Source organism: Gorilla gorilla, chromosome X (assembly GCF_029281585.2).
Source record: "Gorilla gorilla gorilla isolate KB3781 chromosome X, NHGRI_mGorGor1-v2.1_pri, whole genome shotgun sequence".
Lineage (NCBI taxonomy): Eukaryota > Metazoa > Chordata > Mammalia > Primates > Hominidae > Gorilla > Gorilla gorilla.
In genome coordinates, this window is record NC_073247.2 from 20730321 (window position 1) to 20757587 (window position 27267).

Below are 27267 nucleotides of genomic sequence, written 5' to 3' on the forward strand. Positions count from 1 at the left end.
GGCAGAAATGATGGCAATTGGTGATATCTGTTGTACATAACTCTCATCATGGGAAGCACTGAAGGACAGGCTTTCTCTCTCTTTTCTCTAATAACATCATTAACATAGCAAATTATAATTTTGGAACAGGGGAAGTTTTATCTCAGTAATTTTATACTTCTATTTCCAGTTTTTTTCCTTTCTGCAGCATGTCTTAATTATATTTTGGGTTGAAACAAGAGTCTTGTAGCACCTTGCGATAATGACAAAAGTGTCAGTTTAGGAATCCTTTCTTTCCAAGAACAAGGAAAAATGGACATACTGTCAGTGACCTGACCTAGAGCCCCATGCCTGTTAATCTCTAGATTAGCCAATGATTTTCCAGAGCAATACATTGTTCATGGAGTTCTGGATATCTCCCAGACTCTTTTGTCACCCATTTACACACACACACACACACACACACACACACACACACACACACAGTCCTGACTTCCTAGTTTCATTCATGATATGTGAATGCTGCCTGTTTAATTTTCTGAAAGTAGTCTTATTTCCTTTATAAGGCAAAAGTGGTTAATATTCGTCAAGTTTACAATATGTTCCCCTAAATTTCCCAGCTTCCTTTGAAGTTAAGAGGAGGTCATCTGACAACTTCTACTGAATGAATTCTGTGAAGAAATGGCATATGTTATGTATGGGCCAAAGAAGTGTAGAACTAGTGTGCCTCTTCCATCTTTCTTTTTCAACCATGGCAACCTGGGAATTCACATATTGAGATGGCAGTTTCACCAGATGGAGGAGGTTTGGATCCCTGAGTCACCAGATGGAGGCAAGCTCTGGCCAACTTGCATTGGAGTTCATGTAAGTAAGAAATAAACTTCTGTTGTGCTAAGCCTTTGAGATTTTTGTTACTGCAACATAGACAATCTTATGCTAACTGAACCTTATTTCCACACTCCTATAAAAATACAGTCTTCTCTATGAACTGATTACAGATATGAAAGATTTGGAGATCTCAGACTCAAATATCTGAAGTATCAGAATAGGCTAGGTGGAGAAACATTCTGGCCAGCTTCCTTTAGGACTCAAACTAAACAAGTAAGCAAAAACAAAAGCAAATACAAACCCAAGTTTTCTGCTCAAATAATCTCCTCTTCCAAACTACTCAGGATCCTAGAAATTATGTGGTTTGTCAATGCAGAACTGAAGAACACTATTGCACTATCTCTTCAGGAATGTTAAGTTATTTACAAAATGGGTCAGAGTTGGCCTGAAGGTGTTAAAGAGTGTCCTTGGTGGGGTAGGGATGGAGGGCTCTATGGAAAATTGTGCATTCTCCAAAGTTTTCTGTATTCCTGTCCTTTACCTTCTGGCATTCGTTCTATAGGTAATGGGCTAGACTTGATTATCTGATAGGCAGACTATGCACACACACACATACACACACACACACACACACACACACAAATCATTCTGGGGGGAATTAAATATTTTGAAAAAACAAACCAACAGTCATGAGAAAAATCAGGACTTTGTCGGACTTCCTTATATTTTGGGGATAGGGCTCAGTATTGGTTTTATTTAGGCTGACATTAAGAAAGGGGGTTAGATGTGGATGAAATTTCTGTAATATCTTTCAGAGCTTAAGGGCTCTAAAGCTCTTCATAGGAGCCTGCTCAGATATTTCTTCAGAGTTGTATCTTCTATCCCATTCTTCTCAAATGGCTGATAATAAGCATTAAATACAAATTAAGCATTGTTTAGAAATAACAGAGGGTGTTTACATTTTAGAAAGGTAGGGATGGGTTGGTAAGAGTTTGCGGCAGAGTCTAACTAGTTGATTACCAAACTGATTTTCTTTTTTTCTGGGACATACAACTTGACTACATTTCCCAGAATTCCTTACAGTTAAGTAGAGAATGCGTTGTACACCATCTCCAGGCCTGGTCCATCAATAGTCTCCATGTGATTCTCTATATCTTTCTCTTTCCTTGAGGGATGACCTAATGCAGAGCATCTAGTGGAGGAGGCCCCAGGGATTTAGAGCCATGTAGATGGGAGGGAGCCTGGGTCTTTGAATGATTGTGTGGACCAGAGTCTACCTGATAGCCTGCATTAAACTGATATGTATGAGAAAAAAACTACTGAGAGTTGGGAGTTGTTTGCTGCAGTGGTTAAGCTACCCTGACTAATACAGACCTCTTAGCTAATCATAGTTTATTCTTTCCTAAGAAATGTGCACTGTATGAAGCAGTTTTTTAGGTGCACTAAACACCTCTGCTAAAGCTCCAGGGTTTGAGGGTTACTACAGACGGTTATCTGTGGAGAATTTTCAGATGCGTCCTTCCAAAAGTGGTATTGATTATTCCTCTTTCCTGACAACATGGTAACAAATTTTTACCTCTCTTATGTAACCTGTCACACAATATTTAAATTATTGTTAATGGTGTAACTTGACAACCTTATGCAAAAAGGGGGATTTATTTCATACTAGGAAGTGGTCTCCAAAGATGGCCGCCACCAATTCCTGTCTTCCATGTATGTGCATGTGGCTCCACCAACCAAGGAACAGTCTATTTCCTCTCCCCTGGAATCTAGACTGGCCTAATGACTTGCTTTGACCAACAGAATATGGAGAATATGACATTCTGGGACTTCTGAGCACAAGCCTTAAGTGGAGTGGCTGCTTTGACAGCATCCCTCTACAAGATAGCTGACATTTAAGAATTCTGACTATCCTGAGACTACCACACTGTGAGAAAGCCCAAACCAACCACGTGGAGTGCCCACGTGGGGAAGCACTTAGACACCAGATGTGAGTACAGTCTTCCCTTTTTTTTTTTTTTGAGACAGAGTCTTGTTCCATTGCCCAGGCTGGAGTGCAGTGGTGTAATCTTGGCTCACTGTAACCTCCATCTCCTGCGTTTAAGCAATTCTCCGGCCTCAGCCTCCTGAGTAGCTGGGATTACAGGCATGTGCTACCATGCCCAGATAATTTTTGTATTTTTAGTAGAGACAGGGTTTCACCATGTTGGCCAGGCTGGTCTCCAAACTCCTGACCTCAAATGATCCACCCACTTCGGCCTCCCAAAGTGCTGGGATTACAGGCATGAGCCACCTGAATGAAGCGAGCAGCCATGAGTGAAGCTTTTTTGAACCTTCTTACCCAGCCCAGACACCAGCTGAATACAGCTGAGTGGGTGGCTCTAGTCAAGGCAGAATAGATCAAAAGAACCATCCAGCTGAGTCAACTTACAGAATCATGAGAAAAATAAATTGTTGCTAGTTTAAGCCACTACATTTTGGAGTGGTTATACAGCAACAGATAACTGAAACAGGAGGGATTCTAGGTGTGAGGTTTTGATTGATTAGGAAAAGAATTGTAGTTTCCCTTGGGATTATTCATTGTTGTCTTTTAAGTCATGAAGGCAGAAACGTGGCTTTCAAAGAGGTCTGAGAAAGGCCATTGTGCTTGGATGACTGCAGTGGCCACCTTCCCATGCTTATGCTTGGCCCGGGTGAATATTTGTTCAACAAAAGTTTTATTATTATTATTTTTAGATGGTGTCTTGCTCTGTTGCCCAGGCTAGAGTGCAATGGCACAATCTCAGCTCACTGCAACCTCCGTCTCCCAGGTTCAAGCAATTCTCCTGCCTCAGCCTCCTGAGTAGCTGGGATTACAGGCACCTGCCACCACTCCCAGCTAATTTTTGTATTTTTAGTAGAGATGGCATTTCGCCATGTTGGCCAGGCTGATCCAACAAAAGTTTTTTGAGTGAAAGTGATTATTCATTTACCTCTCATTTTCGATCTTAGTAGGGGAATGATCATATGTTGCCTGGGCACAGAACAGTGCCTCAATAAGGGAGCGGGCTTTAAAGGTTTATTGACTAAAGTTAATGCTGGGTATGGTGGGGGAGACCTCATCCTTTGAGGGAATGAGTAAGTCATGAGGAGCCCTCGGCTTACCCCAAATGTCTCACGTAAAGGTCACCTAAATGTCTCACCTAAAGGAAGTGGCTAGATGAAGAAAGCTTCGGTGCACCTCAAGAGTTGCAGTAAATCAATAAATATACCACTATGCAATGCAAAAGGGAATTCAGTTGCCACTCAATAGAAAGAGAAAGAAATTCCTTATCATTAGACCAGAAACCATTATCTGAGGATAAAGATCAATCAAATTGCATTTGAAACACTCTTTGTATTGCTCTTAGAAAGTGTTCTTTTCTTGAGAAATGATTTAGCACTCAGTATCGACAACATGATAACCCCTGAGAACAAATAGCAGAGATGGCTCTGCACTAGGAAAAGCAAATGTGAAATGGAGCATACCTGGACAGAAATAAACCCGGTGGAGACAAAATATGCAAGGGCTGTTACTTATCTGTTTTGGCCCACATTCTGGGTATAGCTATTTTGATTTCATTAGCCAGGTAGAGGTAATTCATGTATCAATTTATGACATAGCCAGAGGAGTTCTTTAACTTGGAACTTTGTGAAAATAAAAGGATCAGCTGACAAGAGATGAATCATGCTTTGGAAAGAGAACTATATCCATTTAAATATTAAGTTGAATAAATCTTTAGTACAAACTTTAAAGAATATACTGCAGGGTTCTGTTATAACTTCCAGTTACTCCTTTTTAAGTAGCTGATAAGAATTTTTAGTTTGTTTGACCAAGGGACCCAGGGTGTTGAATTCAGGATTTGCTTATCATCCATCCAGCCATTCACTCATCTCCTGTCTATCTATTTATCCATTTGTCCATTTATATGAACATTTGCTATTTTCCTGGTGCTGTGTGTGCTGTGCCATTGGTGATATTAACAAGCTGGTAATACAGAGTGTGACAGATGGTTTTCATGTGGGAGCCCACTGTAGCATCACTTTGCTACTCTTCTGACTGAACTCCAAACTGTTTTTGACCCAGTCCATTTCATACCAAGCATGGAAACTTTCTTGTTTGAAGACCCAGTCTATCATTTGTAGAATCCTATTGGTTTTTTGTTTGTTTGTTTTGCTTTTACAATTGACCAAAGTTTGCTTGAAACATGAAACCTTTAACACTGTGTTGTTAAGGTGTTTGATACCTCTGATATGCTCAAATACTGGAAGCTTGTTTCGCTCCTTAATTTGATATAACCTGATGTTAAACGAGACATTTCTTGTTTCCCATTTCAACTGAGGCCTCAACACTTGAGAATACGTCGCAAGTCTCCACGTTCTAGGGAGAGGGGTTGGGGTTAGGCCATCTGTGCTGTCGTAAAGAAATACCTGAGACTGGGTAATTTATAAAGAAAAGAGATTTAATTGGCTCACGGTTCTGTAGGCTGTACAGAAAGCATGGCACTGGCATCTGCTGGGCTTCTGATGAGGCCTCAGGGTACTTTTACTCATCATGTGTTAACGTGGCATTTGAGGAAACAAGAAAGAGAGGAGGAGGAGCCAGCCTCCCTTAAACAACCAACTCTCATGTGAACTAACTCAGCGAGAACTCACTCATAACCAAGGGGATGGCACTAAGCTATTCATGAGGGACCCAACCCCATGACCCAAACACCTCCCACCAAGCCCCACCTGGAACATTAGAGATTCGGAGGGAACAAGCATCTAAAACATATCAGAGGTAGATCATGTATGTAGGATAAGGTGAGAGATTATATTTGTCCAGGGGCCTTTAGCCTATCACTCACCTCAAAGGTGTGTGAGGTCAGCTGAGGGTTGATTGAAGAAACTCGAGGCTGTATGGGAAGTGTTGGTAGAAACACATTATCCAGTTATAGCCATGGGACCAGAGGAGAGCTTAGAGTGAAAGTCCATAGAAAATCTGGCCAAATGACCCTCAGAGTTTGAAGGACACACAGACTAATGTCTGACACCTGCCTGGACATGTCTAAAGTCTGGAGGTTGGCAACTTCTGTGAGGACAAAGAGGAGAGAGAGGGTTGCCACAGGGGCGGCTTGAGGTTTGAACGTTCATCCTGGCAAAGAGGCCGACTTCCAAGGGGTATACTGGGTACTCAAGAAGGGACCCCTCTCAAGAATACTGCTTGCGGCCCGGTGCGATGGTTCATGCCTGTAACCCTAGCACTTTGGGAGGCCGAGGCGGGCGGATCACTGGAGGTCAGGAGTTTGAGACCAGCCTGGCCAACATGGTGAAACCCTGTCTCCACTAAAAATACAAAAATTAGCTGGGCATGGTGGGGCACGCCTCTGTAGTCCCAGCTACTACTCAGGAGGCTGAGGCAGGAGAATCACTTGAACCCAGGAGGCAGAAGTTGCAGTGAGCCGAGACTGCACCACTGCACTCCAGCCTGGGCAACCGAGTGAGACTCCATCTTAAAAAAAAAATACTGCTTACTGCTTGCCTGGGAGAGATGGTCCAGGTAGAAGGAACCTGCAAGGGGCAATAACCAGGAGTACAGGTGACAAGTGGCCTCTGGAGACTGCATTCTTGAAGCAGAGGAGAGAGAAGTGGGAAGTTCCCAAAGGAGGGTGGGTGTTATGGTCTGAATGTGTCCCCCACAATTTATATGTTGAAACTTAGTCACCAATGCAATAGTATTAAGAGGTGGGACCTTTAGGAGGTGATTAAGTTATGAGGGTGGAGACCTCACAGATGAGATTAGCACCTTATAAAAGAGTTTGAGGGGATCAGTCTGTTCCTTCTGTCCCTTTGGCCACATGACGACAAGATTCATCCCGTCTGTAGGAAGCAACGTTTAAGGTGCCATCTGGCAAGCAGAGACCAGACCCTCACCGAACACCAAACCTGCTGGCACCTTAATTTTGGACTTTTCAGTCTCCAGAACTGTAAGAAATACATTTCTGTTCTTTACCAATGATCCAGTCTCAGGTATTTTGTTATAGCAGCCTGAATGAACTAAGACAGTGGGTCACTGAAAAACACAACAAAGCATTCTGCAAGACAGAGTCAGCTTTTGTGCATCTGTGACACCACCAGATTACAAGCACAGAGTCAAGTAAGGCCTTTTCCCCCTTCAGCTCTGCTCCTAGCCTCTTTGGAGTAGCTAGAGGCAGCATAATGAGTAGGGGACTAGGAGTAGAAGAATAAAGTGGAATTAGAGGAGGGTAGTTTTGCTTTTAGGCTATACTGGGCTCCTGGATCTGCAGATTCACTGGTGGAAACACATAAAGTTGTTTCTCAGCTTGGCTACCAAATGCAGCTCATTCAATATATTGGGCACATCAGGGATGGTTTTTATGATCCTATTACTCTTTGTCTTAATTTGAGTGCTCTGCTAGCCTCTGTCTGCTGGCTTCTTTGCTGCAATTGGTATTTAATGTGCAGTAGGGACAGGAGATGTATGTAAAGTTCCTTTCATTGGAGAGAGTGGGCTGAATTCTGTGTTAGAAATGGATTTTAACTATTGGGTGTCATGACATACCCTCTGGCATCCTTCAATATCCTTTCCTGAGCAAGATAGGTGACAGGTTGCTTTTCTTTAGCCATTTCATGGCCAACATTTAGGAGGCTTCATGGCCTTTAAGAAAGGCCAGGATATCTGATATCTTATAAATGAAAAGATTGAGAGGAAACTGGATTATGTGTGGAATCTCATAGTGGAAACCAAGGCAATAATGATAAAGACTCAAGCTAAGGTTGTCGCAGGGTGGAAAAATAATTGGGGATGGATTTGGGGAGGCAGCCTCCCATTTCACTTAGTGCCAGTACTACCCATCTCCTGACCACATCTCTGTCCTTGGAACCATCCTGAACTATTAATACTTCCATATAACTTCATATTCTATTGTGTCAAAAAGATTTGATTTACACCTGAAATGCATCTCAAATCTTCCTCCTTATTTCTAGTTTCCACTGTTTCTGATGAACTTCACTACTGTTTGCCCTTCCTTTCCAAATAGTTTCCTAACAGGGCACTCTGCTTCCTGCTTGTTTCTTCAGGCCACACTCTGCATTGGAGCTAATCCTTCTAAGAATCTTTCTAAAACATCAGAACTGAAGATTGTGGCCTGAGCAAAAGTATTTGTGCCCACTGTGTTAGGCAGAATGTCTCCCTTCCCCCATACCTATGCCTTAATCCCTGAAACCTGTGAGTATGTTACATTACATGCCAAAAGGAACTTTGCAGACATAATTAATGTTATGGACCTTAAACTAGGGAGAGTATTCCGTATTATCCAGGTGGGTCCAATCTAATCATGAGTCCTTGAAAGCAGACAACTTTCCTAGGCTAGATAGAGGTGGGGAGATGTGGCAGAAGAAGAAATTGGAGAGATTCAAAGCTTAAGAGGGACTTAACTCAGGGTTGTAGGAGAAGGAAAGCACTAGAAGGAATGTGGGCAACAGTTAAAACAGGACCCTGAGCCAACAGCCCACAAGGAAATGAGGACCTTTGTCCTACACCCATAAGGACCTTAACTTGGCCAACAACCTGAATAAGCTCAGAAGCAGATTCATCCTCAGAGCCTTCAGAAAGGAATGCAGCCCTGCCACATCTTGGCTTTGGTCTTGTGAGACCCTAAGCTGAAGACTTGTTGGGCTACATTGTGCCAAAGCTTCTGACATGCAGAACTATAAGCTAATAAATACTTGGAATTATAAGCCACTAAATTTGTGGCTATTTGTTACAGCAGCAATAGAAAGCTAATACACCTACTCATCTTGACCAAAGGGGATAAACAGAGAAGGATTGGGAGGTTGGGGGGTGCTTATCAAAGGAGGAACTATTTCAACAAATATCTGGGAGCTCTAAAGCAGAACATGCAAAGCCAGTTGGCAGACGAAAGAGAACAGAGGTGCTACATCCCAGACTCTCCTGTGAAAGTTGCAATGGAGGTGGGAGTCAAATTGTGTCTCACAAATCTGAAGCGACTTTTGGGCTCAAGCATGCAGGTAAAAGAGTGGGAGCAAGAAGTGAGGTTCAAATAAAGGAGACTCACTGAAGCAGAACCTCTCACCTTCACTTGGCCGAAGCAGCCTGGTTAGTACTTACATCCGGGTGCAACAATGAAAATTCTCTAAAGAAAGTGAGCTCACCATCTCACAGTATCTATGGCTCATCCAGCGGGTGTTCATGCCATGATCATTACAAGGGGCATCACAAGTGGGGTCCAGCAGGCAGCAGAGAGTGTAATTGGGCAAAATGTTCATCTTCCAGAGTAGGGTGTCAATATCTATCCCGTCTAGTTGATAAGACAACAGAGGATGAGCTTGTCCTCATTTCCCTCCAGCCCTTAAACCTCCACCGGAACCCTAGCCCAGGAGCTTAGTGCTGTTCTCAGTTGGAATGTCACCTTTCTGACATTTTTCGATGAGCTATTATTTAGAGTTTTGGTGAGAAATCACAGAACAACTAAAAACAAGAGATTGCTTCCAGGGGCAAGACTGAGGCGGGGGCAGGTAGCAGCAGGGCTAAAGACACTGCTTTTCATTTCGTAAGTCCTTCTCACTATTTGACTTTTCATCGTTTAAAATTATTACATTGATGAAAAAGATCAAGTTACCACAGAGCTTGTCTGTATCATTTTCGTTTTAAAAATCCCACAGTCCTCACCACCAAACCTGGGAGCTTCAGTCTCATGGGTCTGTTACCTTGGTGCAGAATGATTTTCTGTTTTCTTTGCTTAGGAAAACCAGATGGAGTTCTTATAGACCAGGTCAACTGTCATCACCCCTATGAAGCTCTCCATGACCCTTGGCACTTAATTAGACTTGTTCACGTAGTACAGTTTCCACATTTGCATGTACATTTCCATTGCTATTCTGTGAGTTTCTTGAAATATATGGCAGTGTCTATTTCATAGTTGAATCCCCATTCTCTGACACAGTGTTGAGTGTTAGGAGAGGCACAATAATCCTTTGCAAACAAGTAGTTGAATATTGCCCTTTGTGACTTTTCCTATCTTATTTTATTTTAATTACAATTTTACCTCCGTCTGATCCTGACATTTAAGCTCTGGTGTCTCTTGATCTGAGGGGGCTTTGAAGTTCATTTTAACCAGATTTCGCCTGAGGAAATATATTTCAGCAATGGAGGACTTCGTTACCCCATGTGACTTGCCCCAGGCCCCTAATCCCTCTGGAGATAGTACTAGTTCTTCATGAACACAAACAAGGAATTTTAATGCACACTCGACCGGAAGGCTTTATCAACCTTTGTCCTTTTACTTGCCAAAATAACAGAGCATTTACTGTAGGAAATAAAATTTTAAAAGCTTGCAAAATTAAAAAATAGATTATGACTTGTGCTAAAGTCTTCATTTCCATATAAGATCGAAAATTAATAAATGCACATATTCAATTTTTCATTCTTCTACCTCACAAAAGTGTTGAGGCAGCCTGCAAGAAATCGGAACTATCTCTGAGACATTATGATGACCAGTGTGAAAGAACAAGGACTTAGCAATAGAGAATCATCCACCACAAGCTTTATTCCAGTTGTATGTTCTCATTGTGCATTTAAAATGTGCCTCCATATTCAAAAAATTAATTCACTTCTAATTTTTCTGGACTCTACTTATTGCATAAAGTGAGACACACCTGTAGACAATAAAAAGGGAAACAGACTCTCTTTGCTGACCAGGCAATCAAAAACGTGTTCAGTGGAAACCACAAGAAAGAAAAAACCTGCTTGCTTTCTGGGTGGGAAAATAATGAGTCATATACTTGTGATAAATAGAATTATCAATTCATAAATTCCAAGTAATAGGTTTTCACTTGTCAGGGACGAATGACCCATTCTTTTGCTTATGGGAAATAGCACTACCCAGTTCCTAGTATGTGCAGCTGCCACCTTAGATGTTGGCATCTGCTGGTCTTTCACTACGTCTAATGAATGAATTCTGCTTATTTTGATGCTGCCTCCAAACGGAAGGAATAGTAACACCTTATACCAACAGCTGTGGAGGTCGATGTCTTCTTTTTCACGGGAGGAATGGGCTCTAAATACATTCTCTTTTTTGGCAAACTTTGTTCATGATAAGCCGCCAGTAGCCTGATAACAGACTGCCTGACCTTCTCAAAATAGAAAAGGTCATCACAGCCTGGGTATCCCAAAGCTGAGCTAGGCACAGCCTTTCACAATTAGAAAGGTAGGTCTTTTTCTCTCTCCATTCTCTCTGTAGGATATGAACCATGTCCCAGGTCACTGTTTGAGGCCTCAGCTTCAGAGATGAAAATACTTAGTGGTGGTGGGTCCACTGATTACTCATCCAAGGAGTTTATTTCGGCCCTTAGAATACATGAAAGTTTGTCATACGAAATTTCTTTGCCTATATTTTCCATAGGAAATGAATGATCAAACAGACAAATGTGATATCATAAAATTCATGCACCTTAAAAAAAGAAACCTATGTACATAGATTCTTAGCTAATACTTGTTATAAGTAACTTTCTTTGTGCCTGTATAACCTACAAGCTCATTCTTTCAGTCACTCTTTCTGTGCTGATTAATGTTTTCAGCTCATGAACCATGTGCATTTCCCCTACCTCCTGTTTCCTGTATATTGACATCCCCGTACAGATATTGGACATGCTAGCTCCACGTTTCATCTCCAGCCTGGAACTTCCATTACAGTAAATCCTCACTTAACATTGTCGATAGGTTCTTGGAAAGTGCGACTTTACCTGAAATGACATACAACAGCAGGTCCTTGACTAACGTCGTTTTCTTCAATGTTGTTTAGTTATAACATTGATGAGAAAAAAAAATTGGTTTCATTATACTAACCTGGTGTGGGAATTGGTGTGCTAGCTATGTCTTTTAGACAAACATAGACCTGGAAAGTCTTTATCTAGAAGGCTGGACAGGACTTTAAGTGTGAAATCTAGAGAGGTGATGAATAGGAGCGAACTGGCAGGAGACCAGAGTTCTAATTCTTACTCTAGTAATTGCTAAATTTGTGACCTTGGACAATTGACTTAAAACTATCTAGCCTCTACTTCTTCCTCCATAAAAGAAAAGGATTGGCTCAGTGTTCCCAATGAGCCCATCAGTTCTAGTGCAGGTCTCTAGACCTGCACTTATCTATAGTCACCTAAACTAGAGGGTCTAATTCTCTGGAACTTTGCAGTTTTGACTCATGGTTACCGCCTCTGTTTTTGTTTGTTTGTTTTGTTTTGTCTTTTGAGACAGGGTCTCACTCTGTCGCCCAGGCTGGAGTGCAGTGGTGTGATTATGGCTCACTGCATCCTCAACTTGCTGGGCTCGGGTGATCTTCCCACCTCATCCTCTCAAGTAGCTGGGACTATGGGCGTGCACCACTATGCCCAGCTAATTTTTTGTATTTTTGAAAAATAGAAACGGGGTTTTGCCATGTTCCCCAGGCTGGCCTCGAAGTTTTGGGCTTAAGGAATCCTCCTGCCTTGGCCTCCCAAGGTGTTGAGATTACAGATGTGAGCCACCGCATCAGGCTTGTTGCTACCTCATATTTATTTCACAAAATTAGTCATTCCTAATGAACTTCAGATTTGTGCCAAATCTCTATCCCATCTCTATTTTTATTTTCTAAATACGTTTCTTCTGATTGACTCATTTTTTAAAGCTTAATATTGAATCATTTCATTACAATAAAGGGATACATGGGTTAGTATTTATGGTAGCAGAAATAACTATAGTGGGAAAAAAAAAACCTAACCATTACCCAGGGGCAGTAACCCAGAATTATTGCTGCAAAGGCTCAAACAAGTAGACCCTCTAGTCTGGGTGATCACTTGTTAATGCAAATCCAGAAACCATTTCAGCAACACTGTCCTTCAAAAATTAAGGAGAAATATAAATATTTCCAGATGAACTGTGAGAATTCATTGATAGCTGGCCTAAACTACAAGAAATGATAATAGGAGTTCTTTACACTGAAGGGAAATGACACTAGATTACAACTTGGATCTTTAAGAAAGAATGAAGATCAGTTCCCAGTGTGTTAGCTGATGTTGCAGCTATTTCTTTTAGACAGATATAGGGCTAGAATGTGGCACAGGGAGCAATGTCTTGGACACTATGATGTTGTGTAAGGCAGTCAGCAGCTGTATTGAGGTGCTTTTCTACAATGTTGATTTTTCCCAGAGACCGTATCTAGAACAGCAACCTAAATGCAACCTAAACTAGAGTCGCCATCCAATTTTCCATGTCTATCTGTCTTTTACCCATCACAATGCAGAGCTTAGTGGAGATGGATAGGAATTCCCATCCTGCATCTTTCAAGTCTCCAATGGTGCTTCCAATCAGTACGATTGCCCTGGGCTTGTGGTGTTGGTCATAATTGCCTTTCTTGCTATGGAGGGAGGACTCTGGAATCTTCCACTTCCCTTCCTACCATAGGTTGGGAGCAAAGTTGGCATTTTGCCTGTTGCCAAGCATACACTCAGGATTTGGGATAATTAAGCTCAGGGTGGGCTTGGGGTTCCACTGAGCTTGCCATTATGTTGGCACAGATCAAATTCTGTTTAACTTCTTATCCCCATTAAGCCCCACCTCTGACTAATGGGCAACAGAAACACTCTGGTTACCTAGAAATCACTTTTGGCTCAGCATCCAGAAGGGGTTCAAAAGCTGGCCACCAAAGGAAAAATATCCCGAACATCTGCTGCTTTCCTTAATATTACATTCTCATTTATCTCTTCAATGATTATTTTCCTTGTCAGGTATTTAGGTCTTACCCCCTACTCTGAGAGCTCTTCATGAGAAGACCCATGTACTTTTTGAATATATTGTGTAACCCTGGATCAGACTTTTACAGAAGCCTCACACATACCTACGATCGAAGCTGCATAGAGAGTTGAGGTTTCATCTGATGATTCAAATCCAATGCCACTACCTTTGACCATTATTCTAAGTGAAGTAACTCAGGAATGGAAAACTAAACATCATATATTCTCACTTATCAGTGGGAGCTAAGCTATGAGGACGCAAAGGCATAAGAATGATACAATGGACTTTGGAGACTCAGAGGAAAGGGTGGGAAAGGGTGAGGGATAAAAGACTACACATTGGACACAGTAAACACTGGTTGGGTGATGGGTGCACCAAAATCTCAGAAATCATCAGTAAAGAACTTATTCATGTAACCAAACACCACCTGTTCCCCCAAAAACCTATTGAAATTTTTAAAATCCTTAAAAAATCCAATGCCTCCACCTTTACAAAGTTGGGTGATATGAATAGTATTTTACATTGTTGTAGCAGGAACCCAAACCGCCCCTGGGATGATGTCTATCTACTCAGAGTTCTCTAAAATGAACTTTTGCTGACAACCCATCTCCTGGGTGAAACGTAAAAAGAATACAATGACTGTTCTCATTGTCTTTTGGTGGCATTTATAAAGCCCCCACCTGTGGGAGCTTAGTACTAAATGTCATACAAAGCAATGTCAAAAGGCACAGACCCTATTCTCTAAGGGTTATAATTGAAAATGGACCTCTGCATTGACCCTGTTGGCCATGCTAGATGCTGTCTCCAAAAAGTTTCTCTCTGGTCCATGACTCTTAGTGGTAATGCCATTTACACATGGGAAGGAACCAGTCTTTCTTCTTCCACAAAGCCCTGAGCTTCTGTGATTTTAGCTCCAGCAAAAAGATCTCTAGAGGAATAGGCTGGTGGATGACACACCCTGAATCTGTTCACCCTGACCGAGTTGCTTCTTCCCTCTGGGATTCTCTTACCTGATTTCTATACCCACTACCATCCTGCTTTCCTTGGGAAAAAAAATGCTAGCTCACTGTGGACATCCGTCCCTTCCTTGGTTCTGATTGACAGAGATGAGAAAGGCTTTACTTTGAATATATTTAATTGTAATAAAGAGATAAGAGAAAAACCAGAATTGCAATTCAGAAAGACTTGACTAACTCCCAAAAGAGCTAAAATTATGTGAAGACAAAAATACATGTATGATAACAACACAGCTTAGCAAGACTAGCTAACTCCTGTATAACCATTGCCTTCCATACCTTGTCTTTTGTTATCCATAACAAGCTCCTTTCAATCATACCTGAGTTTATACTAATGAGATGACTTACAGGGCAGGAGGGCTAAACAGCTTTGGGATGAGGCTAGTTGACAGAAAAGCTAACCACATGACTAGAGAGTTAGAACTCTCTGCTGCATCCCCAACCCCTGGTTGGGGAAGAGGATCTGGAGATTCAATTCAATCACCAATAGCCAATGAGTGTGTCAATAGTGCTTACATGAAACCTCAGTAAAAACTGGACAATGAGGTTTGGGGGAACTTCCTGGTCGGTGAATATATCAATGTACTGGGAGGGTGGCATGCCTCATCTTTCTGGGAACAGAGGCTTCTGTGCTCAGGGTCCTTCCAGACCTCGCTCAATATACCTCTTTACCTGGCTGTTTGTACCTTTTATAATAAACTGTTGTAACTATAGCACTTTCCTGAGTTGTGTGAGTCATCTTAGCGAATTGTCAAACCCACATGGGGAGCGAGTCATGGGAACTCCTGAATTTGTAATTGGCTGGGCAGAAGTGCAGGGAGCCTGGTGACCCCATTTGTGGCTGGCATCTGAAGTGAGAGCAGTCATGTGGGACTGAGCTCTTTACCTGTGGGGTCTATGCTAACTCCAGATAGTTAGTGTCTGCATTGAATTAAATGGTGGGAAACCCAGTTAGTGCTGGAGAATTGATTGTTGTAAAAATGACATAGTCGTTGACAGGACCATTGGGACGTTCAAAATGAAATCTTTTTCTTTTGGTGAAAGCCTAACTGTGGTTACTCATACACCAAAGGTATAGCAAGCCTTTAACGAAGATCGTCAAACTGGATGGAACACTTAGAAAACTGTAGGATATTGACTGGGTGCAGTGGCTCATGCCTGTAATCTTAGCACTTTGGGAGGCAGAGGTGGGTGAATCGCTTGAGCTCAGGAGTTGAAGAACAGCCTGGGCAGCATGGCAAAACCCTGGCTCAAAAAAAAAAATTAGCTTGGCGTGGTGGCACGTGCCTGTAGTCCCACTTCAGCTACTTGGGAGCTACTGTAGTCCTCAGCCTCAACTACTCATGAGACTGAAGTGGGAGGATCGCTTGAGTCTGGGAGGTCGAAGTTGCACTGAGCCATGACTGTGCCACTGTACTCAGGCCTGGGTGACAGAGTGAGACCCTGTCTCAAAAGAGAAAAAAGGGGAAGCTTGTAGGATATTGATAGAGTATCATTATGTCATTGAATTTGATGCATAATTGTACATACATAGACAGAAACATTAGTTCTTCTGATTTCACAGATGAACCAATTGTTGCAACAACGGATTAAAATGGATTAATTCCCTGGTGGGGTACATCCTGTAAATCTATCACAAAAAGGTTCTGTGGCAAAATAATATTCCGTTTTCCTTAAAATATCTTAAATATTCAGACAAATTGGTAAGCATGGCCACTTTTGAATGTGGCAGTGTTGTTACAGAAATAAAAGAAATAGTTGTGGGTGGCGGGGGAGAAAGGTACCCTTCCCTTTGGTGGGTGTTCTCTGAGGGAGAACATCTTCAGGCCCAGAGGACTGTGGTCTGCATGTAACCTGCAGCATGTTGCACATCTCAATGAGATACAAGTTTCTAACACAGGACTCTATCAGGGGCTGGTTTTGGCCCCTGTGGTCTGGGGACTCTTGACTGAGGTAAGAAGGCTGCTATTATTTCTGGTGTATTGGTTTCCTACCACTGCTGTAACAGATCACCACAAACTTAGTGGCATGAAACAACACAAATCCATTATCTTATAGTTTTGGAGGTCAGAAGTCTGAAAATGGGACTAAACAGGACTAAAAGCAAGGCGTCGGCAGACCTGGTTCCTTCTGGAGGCTGTAGAGGACAATCTATTGTCTTTTCCAGCTTCCTTGGCTCATGGCCCTCTTCTAGCCAGAAAAGGCATTGCTCCAAACTCTCCATCATCACATCTCCTCTTACTCTCCTGCTCTGCTTTCCTGGTATAAGGACCCTTGTGATCATATTGGGTCGCCCAGATAATAAGGATAATTTCCACATCTCAAGATCCTTAAGTAAGTCACATCTGTAATCCCATTTGCCATCTGTATTAGTCAGGGGTTTCTAGGGAAACAGAATTAGTAGAGAGAGAGAGAGAGAAAGAGAGAGAGAGAGAGAGTGTGTGTGTGTGTGTATGAAGATTTATATATTATATATGTATATGTATTATATTGGCTCATGAAATTATGGAGATTGAGAAGTCCCATGATGTGCTATCTGCAAGTTGGAGAACCAGGAAAGCTGATGGTGTAACTCAGCCCAAGTCGAAAGGTCTGAGAACCAGGAGCTCTAATGTCCAAGGGCAAGAGAAAATGGACCAGAGTTCCATCATGAACTCTCATCCATCACATAGTACCCAGTTCAAGATGAGAGTGAAAGAATTTGCCCTTTCTCCACCTTTTTGTTCAATTTGGGCCCTCAACAGTGTATTCCTTCCTTCTTTTCCTTCCTTTATTCCCCTCACTTCCCTCCTTCCTTTTCTCCTCCTCCTCCTTTCTCTCTTTTCCTCGTCTTTTTTCTTCCCTTCTTTCCTTCCTTCTCTTGTCTTTTCTCCCTCCCTCCCTCCTTCCCTCCTTCCTTTTCATAAACATTCAGTGAGTGCCCTTAAAAGTCTTCAGTCCAGCCATCCCAAATCAGTGCAAATATTTTAGAATAGTTAACTCTTCAAGCTGGGACAATGAAAAGTCAGGCAAAGTCAGTGTTGTCAACTTTACCCTTTTGTAACATGACCAAGTGGCAGGGGATGAGCTGGGCTAAGAATCTGACATCCTGAAAGAGTACTTATCCCTCCACCCACAGCTCTTTGTCTTTGAACCTTTACTCACCTCTTTCTGTACTGGTTAGAATGGGATAGTAATATTATTTTTTAGGGTGGTTGTTAGGGAACAATGTAAAATTCTTAGTAAAAGATGCTTGTTTTTTGCCTCAGGCAAAATCTAACCAAGACCTCCCCTTAAACACTGAGAAGACAGAGTAAAGGGTAAAAGTGACTATAAGGGGGTAAGTGTGGCTTTATTTTGTCATTATACTTGACCCCCTGGAAGTACCAAGATGGCCTGGCATGAAGAGGTACTAGCACTGCCAGGCCCTTTCTAGCAATTACAGGCCTGGTGTTTGTGAGCTCCAACTGGCCCCACACAGATGGCTGCTTGGCATCTGCTGTGAATGTGCACACAGGCTTTTAGTGACACACCCTGTTCGATCTGTGTTTGGAATATGATTTCTGTCGCCAGTCTGTCTGCATGGTACTATGTGACTTTATGAAAAGCAAAATGAAAACTCCCATTGCTTGAAAAATCACCACCCAGAAATAGCGTTTTTTTTCTGACAGATTAGCTAGAAAAAGGTTTGGTATTAAAGAGAAATAATATGAATAGGACCGTTGGACCCTGTAATATCAGCGGCCGCCATCCTCAATAGCAGTGACATTTGAGGAGGCTCTGCTGTTTGATCTTTTTTCTTCCAGCTTATATTGACTTTTAAAGTCCACCCTACATCTGAAAATGCCAATGGCAAGAAAATGTGACATTAACCTGAAGGTTATAAAATTGAAAGCAGTTCATTAAAAAAAAAATGGGGGGGGGGATGCATTTCTTGTGTTTTCTTGAGATTGTCTTCTGAAAAGATGAAGTTTAGATATTGTATAGAGGTGTGCAAAGCACTTATGGATTTCAGGTGAAGGAAATAGTCAGGTTGATTAATAACCCTGCCTCATGAGTGGCAAAAAGGCAAGCTGTATATATCATCCGAGTCACCTGTTTAATAGCTTTCTAAGGGGGGGGGGTGGGGCTTGTTAAAAATGTAGATCTAGGTCTCTGTCCTTGAGGGTTACAACTCAGTGGGCCTGGGATTGGGCTTGGGAAATTGTATTTTTAAAGCTCGCTGGTGGTTCTGTAGTTTAGCTAGATTTAATACATACTAGACCACACAAGGACATGTGATCCCCTGGGACAAAGCTAAATATTTTTGGCCAAATATCGTTGATTGGCAGTTAAACTGGATCAAGAAGGCAGTGAGTTTTTGGAGAAAAGTTAGTGATTCCAGAGAAAAGAAAGCAGCTAGCAATTCTTGAATACTTATTATGGGTCAGTTACTGTTCTAAGTGCTTTACAGAGATTAATCCTCAGCATTTGTTTACTTGTTTGTTTACTTATTTCTAGCAAATAAGGAAACCGATACTTAAAAAGCTTCTACAACTTGCCAAAGTCACAGTGACAAGTGTTGGAATGATGGTTTGACCCCAAGTGTGTATAACTCCACAGTTCAAAGTCCAAGGGAAAAAGAAAGAAGTTGCTCCCCTCCCAAAATATATACAATTTTGCTTTGGAAGGAGTTAGATTTATTTACACAAAACTTCTGCAAGGGACTGACAAAAGGACATAAAATTAGTTTGAGTTGCCATTAAAATTCTTATTATGTTTGGGAGGATGAATCTTCTTATCTGTGGTCCAGACAAAGAAGCTTACTTGTAGGGAAAAATTATAATCAGATATTAAACATCTGTGTGATTGATTTTGTTTGGTTGACACCAAAGGCCAGTGTATTTATTTATTTGGGTATAGCTTTACATGTAATAAATTGATGTTTTAAATATAATACTAGCTGTATAATTTTATTTTGCTTTGTTAGCTTATGCTAGCCCAGTAAAATCTGACAACTGAACAAAAGACTCTCCTTGGGGTGATAGTTTAATTGTCATAAAAATGTCATATAGATTAAGGGGACAGCTGAGCCCTTATAGTTTCTCAGGGACTAGAGAAATCATTAAGAAATGCATATGTTATTTCCAAGGTAAAATACTGGCCGAGTCCTGCCATAATGTTTTTTTTTAATGTGAATTTGCCAAACATAAAGCCATGAATTTTCCTAATTCTCAGAAATCATCTTCCAAAAGGCCTACATGTGGCTGCATTGCCTCCTAGATTCTATCCCAGCAGAAAGCACCTCCCTCCATGGATGTACTTCTCCTGGGCAAGTCCTTGTCATGGTTCCAGCTCCCTCCAGGCTGCCCCAGCTCCTGGGCTCTGGCTGTACCACCTCCTAACTTTGATCCTCCAGTCCTAAAGAAGGAATGACTTTCTACTAAAGCTCAGACCTTGTCTTAGTCTGTTTTGCATGGCTATAAAGGAATACCCGAGGCTGGGTAATTTATAAAGAGGTTTATTTGGCTCACAGATCTGCAGGCAGTTCTGCAAGAAGTGGCGACAGCATCAGCTTCTGGTAAGGACCTCAGGAAGCTTCCATTCATGGCAGAAGAGGAAGGGGAGCAGGCATCACATGGTGAGACAGGAGGAAAGAGTGAGGGGGGAGGTAGGTGCCAGGCTCCTTTTAGCAACCAGATCTTGGAGGAACTAATAGAGCAAGAACTCACTCATCACCATGAGGACAGCACCAAGCCATTCATGAGGGATCCGCTCCCATGACCCCCAATAACTTCCACCAGGCCCCACCTCTAACATCGAGGATCAAATTTCAACATGAGATTTGGATGGGACAAACATCCAAACCATATCAGACCCATTCCCCAACCTTCCTTGCTCTGCTCTGACCCCTACAGACTACATTTCCCAGGCTCCCCTGCCCACTGGCTTCCAGTTAGTTTCAACCAATGGGAAACCAGGTTAGACACTGGAGGGTGGGAGAAATGCCAGGGTAATTCTCTTCTTTCTTCTGCTTCAGTTTCTTGTGTTCTTTTGACTTTAGTATGGTAGAGATATCCCCAAATACCAGTTGCCTCTGCAGGATGTTCCCTGATTTGCTTTCTTGTCCTCCTCCTCCCTTTAATTTCCAAAATCTTGAAAGAGCTAATGTTTGACTGTTTTTCCTTCCTTACCAGCCACACTGCCAGATAATACTCTTATTGAATGTGCACTGAGCAGAATTCTCACCAACCTCCTTGTCACCCAACTCTAGGATATTTCCTCAGATTTCCAAAGTGTCCCACAATGTCAACTATCTTCTCCTTCCTAAAATTTCTCCTTTGGTTTCTCCTGATTCTCCTGTATCTGTGATAATTCCTCTATGGTAGTGGGTCTTCATTTACTGCTTCAGGTTGTCTCTGGAGCACTGAACACTTCTCTAAACATTCTGCAATGCAGAATGCATCTCACACTCGTTTTCTTTAAAACTGAGTCTACTGGCTCATGAGGACAGCTGATTGGTCTAACTTAGTCTCTGCTGAAACCCAGCACCAGATAGAGAAGGCATTCAGTAAATATTTTGTTGAATGAATTAATGAAATGGTTATATATGCATAAGATTATGAGAATGTTCATGCAGTAATAAATATACAGTGCTTAGCAAAAAGACAGGTGGCCATGGAATGTACACCTTTGAGAATTTTTAAGTTAAAATCTAATGACTTGAATGTTTATGGTTTAACATTTAGAACATTAAAAATTTTAATATATTGTTAAACGTTTCCCATTTATGATGTGCCTAATTACTTGTGTAAAAAGATTTAAACTCAACAGGCTCTTTGCAAATTCTGCCTTCCTTCCAATAACTTACTTTTCGTTTCTAACATCTGCTCCCAGTGACTTAGTCTCTCATCACGGGTCTGCTAGCCTTTTCTTCACCACCTGGCTCCAACTGTCCGTCTCTTCATATGGCTTCTAGTCAAATACTTGCTTATGTCCTGGCACTCTCAGACATACACGTGTGCACCTACATTTCAGACTCATAGCCTTCTGTTCAGAAGCCATGCATATGGCAGGCAGATATCCTTTTCATCAGGATCACGTTCAATGCCATTGTTGCATAAAGTTCAGTGGATGATGCCCTGGTTTCCTGGTCACTGATATCGGCCTCTCCATTTTAATGAAATCACGTTCAGCCAAGTTAGAATTCTCTTTAGCAGTTGGGGTCAAGGGGAATCAGAATTAAAGAAAATGCTCAGGTAATTCTTCAACTCCTATACCTTAAGCAGTAGAATAAATGCCTTCACTAAATTCTTAGCTTATTAAGTGCCTGGAGTAACAATTTGCATTGTGTTTCTCAATAATAATCACAAACATCATAATAACTGATAATGTTTATTCTGGACATCCTGGGGCAGGCCCTCCCTTGACCTAGCCCTGTGAGGGAGAAAAAAGGAAAAACTGGCTGTATTCCTCCTCCCACTCTCTCTTTTCTTGGCTTTTGGCATTCCATTTTTTAAAATAATTTTCAGTTTTATAGCTTTTCATTTTGGAATAGTTTAAAACTTACACGAAGTTGCAAAAATAGTGCAGAGAGTTCCTGTGTACCCTTCACTCAACTTTCCACAATTATAATATCTTACATAAAGATAGTGCATTGACAAGACCAGGAAATTAACACTGGTACTAATAATGCATTCATGTGTGTGTGTGTGTGTGTGTGTGTGTATTTCTATGAAATTTCATCCCGTGTAGATTCAAGTGACCATCACAATCAGAATACACAACAGAATTGTTGGAACAGAATTGTTCCATCACCACAAGGAAACTCCTTCATGTTACCCTTTAATAGTCACACTCTCCTTGCAACTCTAACTCTTTGCCACTGCCTATCTGTTCTCCCTCACTATAATTTTGTATATAACAACTTCAAGGTGGTTATATAAGTGGAATCATGTATGTGACCTTTTGTGATTAGCTTTTACACTCAGCATACCCTTGAGATCTATCCAAGTTGTGTGCATCAATAGTTTGTTACGTTTTTCATCCTTTATTAAAAGAGACTTTCTTGAAGAGTGCCCTAACTGCAGCGTTCTGATTTCAGCCAATTGTTGCTCATTTCTTCAACATGTAATGAATGGGTAGAGTCCTGTTTATGCAAGGTCAGCTATGGGGCAACATGGAATCTAGGAGGCTTGTCTTTGTAAAAACCTTCTGGTTTTGGTCAACCTTTCACTTTTCACCCAAAGTGTATAGTCTCCCTTCAGCACCTCACCTTTTCTTACCGTTGGTTTCCTGCTATCTCGCTATCTCTTAGCCCCTGAGATTAGAGTCCGTGAAAAGGACTTAGGTGCAGGTTTTTTGAGAGGTGACTGCAGGAAGCAGGAGTGAGAGAGGAGGGAGAGGGAGGAAATGAGGGTGGATAAACTAATAGAGAGTACATTAATTAGGGGGTTACAGCTGTGCAAAACTGGGGCTTGGTTCCACCAGGGACTCAGAAGGAACCGTATAGAACATGTTTCAGAATTGCTGCTCTGGAGTATGGGAGGGGGAGGCATGTACTTACTAACTCCCATCCCTTCTTAGTTAAAGGTTGTTCCAAGCACATTGACCTTTGGCACTTCTAGGCCGTGCCCGCACAGTGACCTCCTGGTTCTGCAGAGAAAACTTGGAGCAAACCAAATGGAGAGACCTAGTGTGAGGCTGAGATGAGAGCCCAGCAGTATGCTTGGGAGCTGGCCACCACCAAGTCACAAAAGTCAGATCAGGGCTGAGGAAATGTATCCAATGTCCTCGGATGGCAAGAGCTCTCACTATCTGACAAGTCAACTCCTTTGCTTTGTGTGAGGGTAACTGGTCCTGATTTCCACATTCTTGGACAGCCAGCCCAGGATCTCTCAAGAGGTTCTCTTTTTGCTTACACAGTTAACTGACTCTCCTGCTTTCTAGAGTTGTGCATGCAACTTACATTGTCAGGTGAACGTGATAACCACTACACTACGGAAACCATGCAACTTACTTTGAAGGCTTATACTTATTTGAATGAATTTTATCTATGTAATTAAATTAATCCAGATCTGTTTTTAACCCTGAGTAACTTCAAATAATTTAAATAATTATATATTTTTAAAACAAGTTCAGTCCTTAGAGTTCTGAATCACTCCTTCTTTCTCACTCGAGAACTCCAAGTTCTACTCCTTAGACTCTAGCTCATTCTGCATTCTAAGAGGGATCCCTGTACTGATCCCAATGTCTTACCCAAGTTCCCAAACTCTTATTTTACTACAAGATTCTTTCAGCTTTTTGCATATGCTACCTTGTGTTACTTCTTATGGTTTATGTGTTTATCTGCCTCCTCCATTAACCTCCGTGATGTCAGCCTTGGAGTTTTAATCTCTTTGTATCCTGGTCTACTAGCACAGAACTCGACATATAGTTAGGGTCAATAAATGTTTGCAGCTGATGTTGGAGATGGTGGCAGCAGTTCAACTGTACAGGAGGTTTCCCGCTTAGCCCTTCAGGGATATAAGAGTGGGTCCTAATTTCGTTCTGGTGGAGCAGTTTTAGGCGGGGCTGCTGCCTGGCAATGTGAGATGTGGGAGATTACAATCAGTCATGCCCGTGTGTCCAGCCTGGCTTGCCTCTGGTGGCTGGGAAGCTGGGTCATGTGGCTTTGGGGACAAATGTGTTGTCAGTGAAAGGGAGGCAGAATGATATATAGAAAACAGCAGGGGTATGGAAGCCAATTTTGATCTTAGATAAGTGACTTTATGGAAGTTGCATTAGCAGTCTTACACTGGGAAAACCTAACTAGCTCACGGGGTTGGTGTGAAGCAGGAATGACTAAGGAGAGAAAGGCAGGTCCTGTTGTAGCCAGGGGTCCTTGCTTCTCCTAGGCTTCATTTGTGGCCCTGTTGATAGGCATCTTCTAGACATCCACCTGGCCATCTGGCTATTATGCTTTCCATGTTTGTTTCTTTTTATAAAAATGTTATTAAAAATGGACTAGCCCACTGTTTCAGTAATCTCTTGCTGTGTAACACACTAGCCCAAACCTTAGAACCTTGAAACAGTAACAATTTATTATTTCTCACCATTTCGTGGGTCAGGAATTTGGTCAGGGCTCAGATGGATGTCTCTTCTGTTCCATGTGTATCAGCTAGGGTCATTTATTTGGTTGTATCACCTGGCGGTGGCCTGGGCCAGAACATCCAAGAAAGGTTTGCTTATATTTTGGGGGCCACAGTCTTCCTCCACTAGGTCAATTAGTCTCTCTCTCTCTCTCTCCATCTCTCTCTCTTTCTCCTTTAATTTCTTTGTCTCTATATAGGTAGTTTGGTTTTCCTTGAAACATGGTGTAAGGGGTTTGGCTCTTTCTAATCTGGGCAGTGAGACTTCTAACATGGTGGCTTATTTTCAGGAGAAAGGTGGAAATGAAAACTGTCAGTATTAAGTCCTGGGCTCAGAAGTCCCACAACATGTCTTCCACCACATGCCAAAACAAAGCACAAGTCCAGCCCAGATTCGAGGGAAGGGGAAATAGACTCATCTCTCACTGGGAGGTGTGGCAGGCACATCTGGGGTGGGAAGAACCATTGGGAGCCCTCTCTGGAGACTAGTTAGCCCATGCATCTAATTAGTCCAGTTAGCAGGGGTGGGCTTGACTCAACAGAGGGTAACACCAGACTGTCCAGGGAACTGCGGTGTGGCCTGGCTTCACAGAGCTACCTGCCATTTTCTGGAGAATTTTGAGTCAAAAACAGAGAGAGAGAGAAAGGGAGAAAGAAATAGAACAAAGCTGAAAAAGAGAGGATCTGTGAGGGAGAGTAGGAGCCACGAGAAGCCACAAGCAAGATGGAGGCATGGGGCCACAGACATGCAGGGAAAGGGGGAGATTCTGGGAGAGATAGATCATGATGCATGTGAGGCAGAGAGAGAGTTCTAGTCCCTAAAACTGACTGGAGGCTTTCAGATTCCAGGGTTAATTCCAATCAGCCCATGTGTATTATACCCCTTTTTACCTGAGATAACCAAGTATGTTTCTTTTCTTTATTTCAGACAAAATGATTCAAGAAATGAATTTCACAGTACCACATCTGCCACCTCCTGATTTCTGGTAGGTTACTTCTGTGGTTCAATTTTCCTATCTGCAAATGAGAATAATTTTACCCATGTCATATGGTTGTTTTGCATATTAAATGACTTATATTACAAGGATTAATATATGTGCAAGCCCCTGGAACAATGCCTGGCATGTGGTAAGCACTAGATTAGTAATTTGTTAAATAAAAAATAAGGTAATGTTTAGAAGTCTTGGGTTGAGAGAACATATGAAGATTCTGCTTTGGAAAGCAAATAAAAGTTTATAGGGGAAAATACATGATTTTCTTCTGCAATCAAGGTAAATCAGTCCTATCATGCTGTTATTGAGTGTCACTGAACTAAAAACATGCATCCTGAAAAATCTGGAGCCAAGGTGTCTACCAGGGTAGACGAAACTATGGACATAGTAAATCACAGAGACTGAGGAGTCTTGATCCTTATCAGGAATGCAGAGCTTCTTTGAGCTTGCTATGCTCTTTTTCCATCCTTTTTCTTCTTGCTCATTTCTCCCCTTCCCAAGATAACCCAATTTATAGAATTGCCTCAATATGTGCCGGTTGACATGACATTCTGAGTGGTGGAGAGTGCCAGAGAGACCCAGTTGTAACCTGTTGATTTATGGTCAGCCCGCTCCACTGTTACTTTCTGATTTAACATCAAAAGAATGGATTATGAATGCAATCATGCTGGGCAAACAAATATACTGTTGCAAATGACTTTGCAGAATTTTTTAAATTCTGTCCATGTATAAAATGAGCTAAAAGTGGCTCTTGGTGTAATCATTCAAATACCTTCGGACTGTTGCACCATATGTTTCCTACATTTTCTTTTATCATATGTGATTGTATATTATAATACACAGCAATTCCAAAGGCGAACCAGATGGCTGTGTGTTTCTTAGTTCAGGATTCTCAGGCAGAAGGGAAGAGGGAATCTGGGGCTATGTTTGGTTCTGATGAAACTGACAGGCTACCCGAAGTGATAATCAGAGGTATTTAAGGAAGGCTCCCATTTACGATAAAGAGTTTAAGTGCTCAATCACGTCTGAATGTGTCTTTAATGGGCATATCTTTAAAAAACTGATTTAATGTATTCCTTTACATCTGCTCAAGTTGAATACGTGGAGACAAGCAATATTTTAAACTAGTTATTTTTTTAAAAAATACACGTTTCAGAAAAAGCAAATAATTTCTTGGAAAGACAGTTCAAAATATGGCCACTCTTCGGCTCTTGCTTCCTTATTGTTTAGGCTGCTAGACAATTATTTGCTGAATAAAAAAAGAGTGGGCTAAGTCAGCAAGAAGGAAGCAGGGAGAGAGGTTGACTAGTTTTCTGAATGCAATTGATGGGTTCTTGCACAAGTTGCTCATGTTGTGCCTTCAGCTTCACAGGGGTGAAAACATTTTGTCCTTAAGATTGAGATGGGACAATCACAATTATGTGCAGTAGCCACACAAATTGCACAATATATGTTTCTTGTCTAATTTGCTCTGCAACAGTGTAAAACCAGATGAAAATTTCAAAATGAAAAACAAAAATAAACACAATCTATGAACACATTGGTGGACTAAACTG